Source organism: Hemitrygon akajei, chromosome 9 (assembly GCF_048418815.1).
Source record: "Hemitrygon akajei chromosome 9, sHemAka1.3, whole genome shotgun sequence".
In the NCBI taxonomy this organism is placed as follows: domain Eukaryota; kingdom Metazoa; phylum Chordata; class Chondrichthyes; order Myliobatiformes; family Dasyatidae; genus Hemitrygon; species Hemitrygon akajei.
In genome coordinates, this window is record NC_133132.1 from 93,827,401 (window position 1) to 93,836,910 (window position 9,510).

At 42.7% G+C, this 9,510-nt stretch overlaps 1 long non-coding RNA gene across 1 annotated transcript; it reads left to right on the forward strand.

Annotated features, from left to right (window-relative positions):
* The first annotated feature begins 1,287 nt into the window (after nt 1–1,287).
* Nucleotides 1,288–7,446, forward strand: LOC140733329 (uncharacterized). Its single transcript, XR_012100266.1, has 3 exons — nt 1,288–1,424; nt 5,834–6,003; nt 7,318–7,446. It is a non-coding gene; the product is annotated as an uncharacterized lncRNA (long non-coding RNA).
* The last annotated feature ends 2,064 nt before the right edge of the window (nt 7,447–9,510 follow it).

The following is a 9,510-nucleotide window of genomic DNA, read 5'->3' on the forward strand; positions in this document are numbered from 1 at the left end:
TGAAAACAAGTCAGCTAGTATAACTAGACTTGAATAACTTCTGTAAGGAACCTATGAGAATTTCCTTTTCCCGAGTAATGGAACATACCAGAGAATGGACTTTATCCCAGGAATGGAGCACAGCAACATATAGAATAGTTGAGATGAATAGCACAGATGCAGTTAACAGAAAATTTGATAAGAACACAACAAAAGAAGAAATGGACGGATCTGGAAATTGGATGAATTGAATAATCATGAGGGAAGAGGCTCCTACAAAGAGAAAAATATGAAATTATAACACATACAAAAAACTGGAGGAACTCAGCAGGTCAGTCAGCATCTATGAAAAGGAATACAGTGAACATTTTGGGCTGCAATCCTTCATCACTGTCATTTTCCACTGGAAAATTGTAAGTTTCTATCTGCTTGCTAGACAAGATTGTTGCTGATGCAAGAATAGATCCTATTCTTTCAAATTAGAAGTAAGTTTTCCTCAACAATGAGCAAAAGAAAGGAGAAAAAAAACATACTGCAATGAAGATTTGGAACAAAATAAAATGCTTAAGAGCTATACAACTGTAGGAGACAGTGAGCAGGAGGGCAACTGGAGGGTTGTAAACAGGAAATAATAGCACTCTAATAACACTCAATATAATGTATTATAGATATGCCAACCTTGACTCATTGGTACCACTTTCACCTCCGCTTCAGAAAGGTTGTGGATTCAAATCTCATTTCAGAAGCTTAACTCAGGCTGGCGCCAAGGGCAGTACTAAAAGAAAGAAAGATGGATTTATTTAGTTCTGTTTGCAGTCTTAGGAATGAGCCAAACCACCTGACATGACCAGCTAGTTACTAGTTGTTATGTTTGGGAGCTGCTAAATTCAGCAGCAGCTCTGTGGTCATGGATTCATTTCCCTTTTTCCAGGGATTTGAATACTTGATGGGGCGGAGGACACCAGCCTGTGCCTGGGGAAATCGAGCCACTCTCTTTGAGATCAAATATTAGAGGCGGAGGCAACACCAATCTTCCTGGACAAACACAGTCGGTGAAGCAGCATCTTCGGGATGGGTTGGGAGGGGGAGGAATTGTCCACCACCTTTTAGGTCTGGTCTACACCCCTGCATCAAGAGGGTGGGTATGTTCTCTGTTTTCTCAAGTGGATGCAAAATATCCTTTGCCATTATTTTGAAAAGCAGACGAGCTGTACCCGACTCTTATCAGCTCTAAGGTAGCATCTTCATCGTATTTCCGTTTATGGGGGCTTACCGTGCGGGAACTGGCTGCCATGCTTTCTATCCCTAGCCGCCGAAGTTGTGAAGGACGGTATATAAACGAAAGAATGAAATAGTACGAGAGCACATTGAGGCACCACCTTTGTGGAAGGGAATGTCAGCCAGAATATGTTGGCCGTAATGCAACACAAAGTAATCTCAAACAGGTAGTGTGATGTGAATGAGTCACCGCAATATTTTTATGCTATATACTGTTGGTGTTGACGTGTTCAGTGCGTGATCCTGAGTCACCGCTTAATTGGCCAGAAACCCGATCGCTTAAGTTCAGAAGACGTTGTTTCACTCACCCAGATCGGATGCAATAAATTGTTCCGTGGTTACAAGTCTCCGGCCCGAGTGATAACAAACTGATGCGGCTCAGCGCAGTTTGAGGTCAACTTCGGAAGTGTGGCAATTACTATTTCCCCGACTTCCAGCCGTAAATCAGAAACATGATCGAGACCGTCGACAATATCGTTGAACCAGTGGTGCAAAAGGGCTATGCCGAGATCAGTTTAAAAGCTGCTCTCTTTTGAGCAGGAGAAGCAGGAACTGGGTGTTTCTCTGAATGTTTGGTTAACCTTGGTGGTGGTGGGGGGAAGGAACAATGGGAAAAAGGAAAAGGAATGCAAGGAATTTGTGGAATGAGTCATTGGTCGGTGCTGCATTATCCCCGCCCGGAAAGTCCAGGTTAATTTCGGGCCACCATGTATAATGTTAATCCCACCCTGCACAGTGTTGAAGGCACCTGGATTCTCCCCACCTCCTTTCCCCTCCGGGATGGGATATCTTTAACGTTTCCTCGTTGATTTAAATTTAGCAAAGGGTTGAAAACTCACAGGATGAGCCTTACCTCGCTTGACACCCTCCCCATCACAGGAAAATAGCCACTCACAGGAGACCTTGCCCACGCCCAGGATTACGGCTGCACAGGTGGAAGGTCAACTGAGGAAGATATGTACCAGCAAGGCGGCTGGACCGGATGGAGTATCCCCACGATTACTGAGGGCCTGTGCGACTGAGCTGGGAGAACCACTACAGCGCATCTTCAACATGAGCCTGGAGCGGAGAAGAGTACCCAGACAGTGGAAAACATCCTGTATTGTCCCGGTACCGAAGAAACCACAACCAAAGGAGTTGAATGACTTCAGACCTGTTGCCTTGACGTCGCACGTGATGAAGACCATGGAGCGGCTGATAATACAGAATATGAGGCCACAAACCAGGCACGCCCAGGATCCTCTTCAGTTTGCGTATAAGGAGAAGGTGGGAGTGGAGGATGCTATCACGTATTTGCTGCACAAATCCCTCTCTCACCTGGATGGGGTCAGTGGTGCTGTGAGGATTACATTCCTGGACTTCTCTAGTGCCTTTAACACCATCCAGCCCAAGATCTTAAGGTACAAACTAACGGAGATGGGAGTAGACTCTCACATGGTGGATTGGATAGTGGACTACTTGACAGATAGACCTCAGTATGTGCGGTTGGGAGACTGTAGGTCTGACACGGTGGTCAGCAGCACAGGAGTGCCGCAGGGGACCGTGCTCTCTCCGGTCCTGTTCACCCTGTACACATCAGACTTCCAATATAACTCTATGGAAAACCCTGAACATCCTCTACATAGCACCATCCAGAGACAGAGAAGCAGTTTCAGCGACAGGTTGCTATCGATGCAATGCTCCTCAGACAGGATGAAGAGATCAATACTCCCCAATGCCATTCGGCTTTACAATTCAACCGCCAGGAGTAAGATATGTTAAAGTGCCGGGGTTAGGACTCAATGTATTTTAGTAAACTACTTAAGAACTTTTTAAAAGCTATTATTAATGCTTTTTGAGAGTGTGATTTTAGATGCATATCATATTTTTACTGAGTTAAGTATTGTATGTAATTAGTTTTGCTACAATAAGTGTATGGGACATTGGAAAAAATGTTGAATTTCCCCATGGGGATGAATAAAGTATCTATCTATCTATCTTCTTACTTTGGCCTCTTCCTCCTTCGTTTCCAGTCCAGATGTAGGGGTTCAGTCCAAAGCGTCAACTCCTATTCCTTTTCATAGATGCTGAGTTTCTCCTGTATTTAGTGTGTGTTACTCAGGGTTTTCAGCTGAAGAATCTCTTGTGTTCACCAGCTAGTGTGTATTATCTTTATTGCTCCCATACTAGCCCTCTTGCTCTTGAGTTGGATTTGTGAGATTCAGTAATGGCTCTCGGGAGGTGAGATGAGCACATCTTATCCTGGCAGTAGTACTGGCCTTCAGAGGGCACACTTACTGTAGACTCAGCCAGCTTCATCAGGGGCACAAGCCTCCCCACCCCATTACAATTTGTATTTCCATCAACTTCGTTGGCAAAAGACTTTGAGATGAAAGAAGCAAACATAATTAAGCATTTTGAGGACACCTGGCCCATTACATTCCAAGACATGATGACATGGGAACACCATGATCTTCATCTACAAAGTCTAGATCATGTCAAAGGATGCTAATGAAGTCACTGGATTTGAGCCACTGAGGTGACATGACAGAACAATGAAGCATTCACACTCACCTATGCATAAAAGCAAAATCTATCAATGTCAGGAGCAGTTGGAAAAGGTGTAGATGGAGAAATTACAGTTTTGCTGCCAGTGCTAAACACACAAAACAATTACAATTGCAGGTTCAATTTAGTTCTGCACTTTTGATTGAATTGACTTTAAAACCATCTCTCTGCCCTGGGTCTCTGATGGAAAGGAAGTGGGACTGGTTGGCAGTAAGGATGTTCTTCATAGAGAACCCTCCATCAAGGAAACTTGCAACATCTGATGGCAGTATGGACTGCTAAAAGTAATGCACAGAAAACGCTGGAGGAACTCAGCAGGTCTGACAGCATCTTTGGAGAGGAATAAAAAGCCAGTGTTTCTGTTCAAGATCCTTCATCAGGCAAAACGTTCTGTTGTCAGCAAGGGCCTTAACTTTGTTCCCTTGGGCCCACAACTCATTGAGTTCCGGGCTCACCTGATGTCAAAATCTTCTTCTATTACAACCCATTTCTTCGGCAATAATTCCACACCATGCGCTGTGACCCCCTTCTCCCGTCTCCAACTGTCCTCCTCTTCTTGGACACCCCACTCTGGTCTTCTACCCACTCTGAATCTTTCCATCCCTAATTGCTGATGATACATCAACCATCTTGACTTCAGCACACCTCTCTTCAATTTAAACCTTATCCCTGTTCTGATTGTGTTAGCCCGAAACAGTGACTCTTACTCCTTCTCCATTGGAAACTGCCTGACTTGATGAGTTCCTCTAGCATTTTGTTGGTGTTACTCTGGATTTGCAGCTTTTTCACATTCTCTTGTGCTATGGACCGCTATAATGTGTCCGGATAGCAGATCAGGTGAAGAAGTGGAGTGTGTGTGTGTGCAGAGTGAACGGAAAGCATTTTGTGTGGTTTGGAACTGCACAGAGGGTGTTTCTGAAAGATGGCACATGTTGTGTGGGACCAGTCCTTGAGAAGAATTTCAGAGGAGTAAATTTTGAAGGGGAGTCAGCTCGATGAAGATTGCCCCACACCGTTGAGCCCCCTTATCACTTACTGTGACAAGACTGCAAAGGCAGTTGGTTGAAGAAACTTTTCTTTACAACTCAGGAAACATTGCAACATCTCAATATCTGATGGCAGCATGGGTAAGTAACACACACAAAATGCCACCCATGAGTTGGTAGAAGAAAACTTACAAGGTTGTTGCTGGGACTTGAGAACCTGAATTGTAGGGAAAGGTTGAGTAGGCTAGGACTTTATTCCCTGAAGCGTAGGAAAATGAGGAGAGATTTGATAGAGGGGTAAATACAAGCAAACGTTTTTACTCAGACTGAGTGAGACCAGAATTAGAGGTCCTAGGTTAAGAGTGCAAGGTGAAATATTTAATGGGAACATGAAGGGGAACTTCTTCACTCAGGGGGAGGTGAGACTATGGAGTGAACTCCCAGCAAAAGTGATTGATTTGGGTTTGATTTCAACACAAGAGATAAGTATTGAATTGAATTGACTTTATTTCTTACATCCTTCAGATACATGAGGAGTAAAAATCTTTACGTTATGTCTCCATCTAAATGTGCAATGTGCAATCATAGTAATGTATAATAATTTATAATAGAACAGTCAATGTAATATAGAGTACACTCAAATCACGTGAGTTCATCATTCTGATGGCTTGGTAGAAGAATCTGTGCTGTTGGTCCAGGTTTTTATGTTGTGGTACTGCTTCTTGGATGGTAGAAGCTGAAATAGATTGTGGTTGGCATGGTTTGGGTCCCCAATGATCCTATGGGACCTTTTTACACACCTGTCCTTGTAAATGTTCTGAATCATGGATGGAAGGAATATGAAGGGCTATGGTCCAGGTACATGTTGATGGAACTCGGCAGAATAACAGTTTGGAATGGAGTAAATGGACTAAAGAGCCTGGTTCTTTGCTGTAGTGCTCTATGACTCTTAAGAGCTGTTCCCTCTCACTTCCATTGATCTGAGTTCAATCCTAACCTCCTGTGCTATGTGTATATAATTTTCACTTTCACTTTTCTTTCAGGTAAAGGAACCTCCACTTTAACTGCCTGTGCCACAGAGATAAAACAGAAGTTGCTGGATCTGGAGATAATATTGTTCAGAAGGTTCTTCAGAAGTTGTGAATGAGGTGGCTACAGCTATTTTATTACAAGTGCCTAAGTAAAGCACTGCCAGTGAGTAACAAGGCATCAGGTAACTAAACCTAACTGTACCCAGTTCACCCTAAGTCAGAATCTGCCTTGTGGTCTTTCTTTATATTGAAAACTGGTTCAAACTAGACAAACTTTTCTCAGATAAGTTCTGACTTATGCTCAGGCTTACCAAGAAATTACAGAATTACAGAACCAGCTATTGTACAACTTAGTGAATATCCACTAAACATTTACAGACAAATATGTGATTAAACAAACATATAAACAATCATAAAGGAAGTTAAAATACAGTTTACTCTCACATACCAAAGACCAACCAATTAATAGGTTAATTGGCCACTGTAATTCGTAACCCCTACCGGTCCCCAGCTCATGTGAAGACAAGTGGGATATCCAAGGGAGATAACGGGAACAGGGGAGAATAAAATAGGATTAGTGTCACATTAGTTTAAATGTGCTTGAGGAGGTGCAAGAACTTGCCAGGCAAATAACCTCTTCCTTAATGTCAAAAAGACAAAGGAAGTGGTTATTGACCACTTAAATCCCCTCCTCCCATTACACTGGCGGCACAGCAGTTTCAAACTCCTTGGAGTGTGCATCACACACAGCCTCTCATAGTCCCAGAACACAGCCTGCACAGTCAAGAAAGCTTACCAACACCTCTACTTTCTAAGAGAGATGGCCCTTGCACATCCATACTCACATCATTCTACAAATGCACAGAAGAGAGCATCCTAACAAGCTGCTTCACTGCTTTCTACAGAAAGTGCACTGTGGCAGACTGGAAGGCTCTACAATGGATGAGCAAGACTGCCCAATGGATTGCTGGCACTAGTCTACCCACCATCAAGGGCATATATACAGAAAGGAGCAGGAAAAGGGCCAGTAACATCATGAAGGATCTCTCCCACCCTGCACATGGACTGTTTGTCCTGTCCCATTCCCATCAGGGTGGATGCTATGTAGTATCCATGCCAGGACCAACAGACTCAAATACAGTTACTTTCCCCAAGCTGATCTCCACCCACTAACCCCGCCACAACTTTATAACTTCTTGTTAGTCACCTTATGTCACTTTATGGACATACAATCAATCTATGTAATCTTATGTATTTGTATTTATCATTGTGCTTTCTTGTGTTTCATCAGATCCAAAGTAACAATGAATGTGTTCTCCTTTGCACTTGTACACAGGAAATAACATCAATCAATCCTGAATCTTGAATAAAATTGTGCTTTAGCTACTGTGGACTCAGAGGCTGAAATGGCTATTTCTGTCTTGTATGTCTTTATGTCTGGAAGTACTGATGAAGTATCAGGGCACAAAAAGACATCTCTTTATTGCTTTCCGCAGATGCTGCCTGACCTGCTCAGTTCCTCCATCATTTTGTGTGTGCTATTCCATTTTTAGCATCTGCAGAATCTCTTGACTCTACTTTTATTGAAGGAAGTACTTACCTGGAAGCCAGTGCCTCGACCCCACCATTTTCCATTATGGATTTTGAACCTCAGTTGTTTGTTCAATTATTTTGCTTTATAAATATAATTCAATATGTCATAATGTGTTTTACAGTCAATGATGTACTTCTCGTGATGTTACTAAAAATGTACCCAGCTTGCCTGGGTGAGTACTGTTTCAAAAACACCTCTTTGGAGATGATTGCTTTGCAAATGAGGTGCGAATATTACTTGCTGTTTTCTTTCAGCAACCTAATCATTCTTCATTCATTGGGATTGAATTCTCCCTTGATGTTGAGTTCCATCATCCTTTCAATGGAATAATATCTGGTGATGTGTAGCCTCTAAATGAGATGCAGATTAACTGTATCACCACTTTTTCAGGTGTACAGCTTCAGTTTTATGTAACGTAGAAGAGCTCAGAGTGTTCTCCCTTGAGAAGAAAAGATTAAGGAGATGCTCAAAATTATGAAGTGTTTGGATGCAATAATTATATCCAATAGAGGAGAGTTGGTAACCAAAGGACACACACATAATGCTGAAGGAACTTAGCAGGTCATGCAGCATCTATGGAAAAGAGTATAAACAGTTGATATTTTGGGCTGAGACCCTTCCTCCAGTCCTGATGAAGAGTCTTGGCTCGAAACATTGACTGTTCACTCTTTTCCATAGATCCTGCCTGACCTGCTGAGTTCCTCCAGCACTTTGTGTGTGTTGCTTGGGTTTCCAGCATCTGCAGATTTTCTCTTGTTTGCGGTTGATCACCAAAGCAGACCAGTTTAAGGTAATTTGTAAAAAGCTGTGATGGAAAAGTGGTGTAGCAGTTAGAATAACACTGTTGCAGTGCCTGTGACCTGGGATCTGTTCCACCTCTGTAAGGATTTCTATATTCTCCCCGTGACCATGTGGGTTTCCTCTGGGTGCTCCTGTTTCTTTCTGTGTACATTCCAAAGACGTACAGGTCAGTAGGTTAATTTTTAAATCTTTATTCAAGGATATAGGATGATTACAGGCCTTTCAGGCCCAACAAGTCCACACTGTCCAATTACACCCATGTAACCAATAAACCTACTAGCCCTTACATCTTTGGAATATAGGTGGAAACTGAAACACGCACAGCCTGGACAGAATGTACAAACTCCTTACAGAGAGCAGCACGAATTGAACTCAGGTCACTGGCACTGTGTTAATACACTAACTGGTACACCATCATGCTGCCCGTTAATTGGTAACATGTGTAACCAGGCAGCGTGGGCTTGTTGGGCTGGAAGGGCCTCTTCACATGCTGTACCTCTTGACAGTAATGAGGGGGAATCTTATTGTGTGATGAATTGTTTGGAAGATGGAATGTGTTACTGGAAACGTTGATGAAAGCAGGTTTAATAGGAACTTCCAAAGGACAATTGGGCAATTACACAAAAGAAAATCGTATGTTAGGCAATGAAGGAAAGGAAGGTGGAAGGAATAATTTGGCATCTCTGTTAAAGTGCTGGCATGGGTATGGGAGGTCTAATGGCCTTGTGCTCTCTTTGATTTTATGTTAATTTTGCCCTATGGTATTCTAACTGAGCAGTACGAATGCAGCCAATGCCACTAAATTGATACAAACAATGGGACATATTTCCTCACAGGCAATGGTGAAAAATTACATTAAATAGTTTGGCTGTGATTAAACTGTGAACATTGAAGTTGGAGTCATGCCCACAAAACCAGCAGGCCTGAGAATAATGTTTCACTCAATGAGCAGAAGATCTGCAAAACTGCAGTGTAGCAGTTAGCATAACGCTATTACAACGCTGATGACTCAGGTTCAAATCCGGCGCTGTCAGTAGGGAGTTTGTATGGTTTCCCTGTGACCTCCTGGGTTTCCTCCAGTTTCCTCTCACAATCCAAAGACATACTGGTTAGTAGGTTAATTGGTCACATGGGTGACGTGGACTTGTTGGGCTGGAAAGGCCTGTATCTCTAAATTTTAAAAAAATTACAAAAACATATTGAACAAAAAGTGTTGGGCAAATGGAACAAGGGAATAGACTGTGATGAGTCTAGGTAATGTTGAGAAACAATGAACAAAGAGAGGGAGACTGAG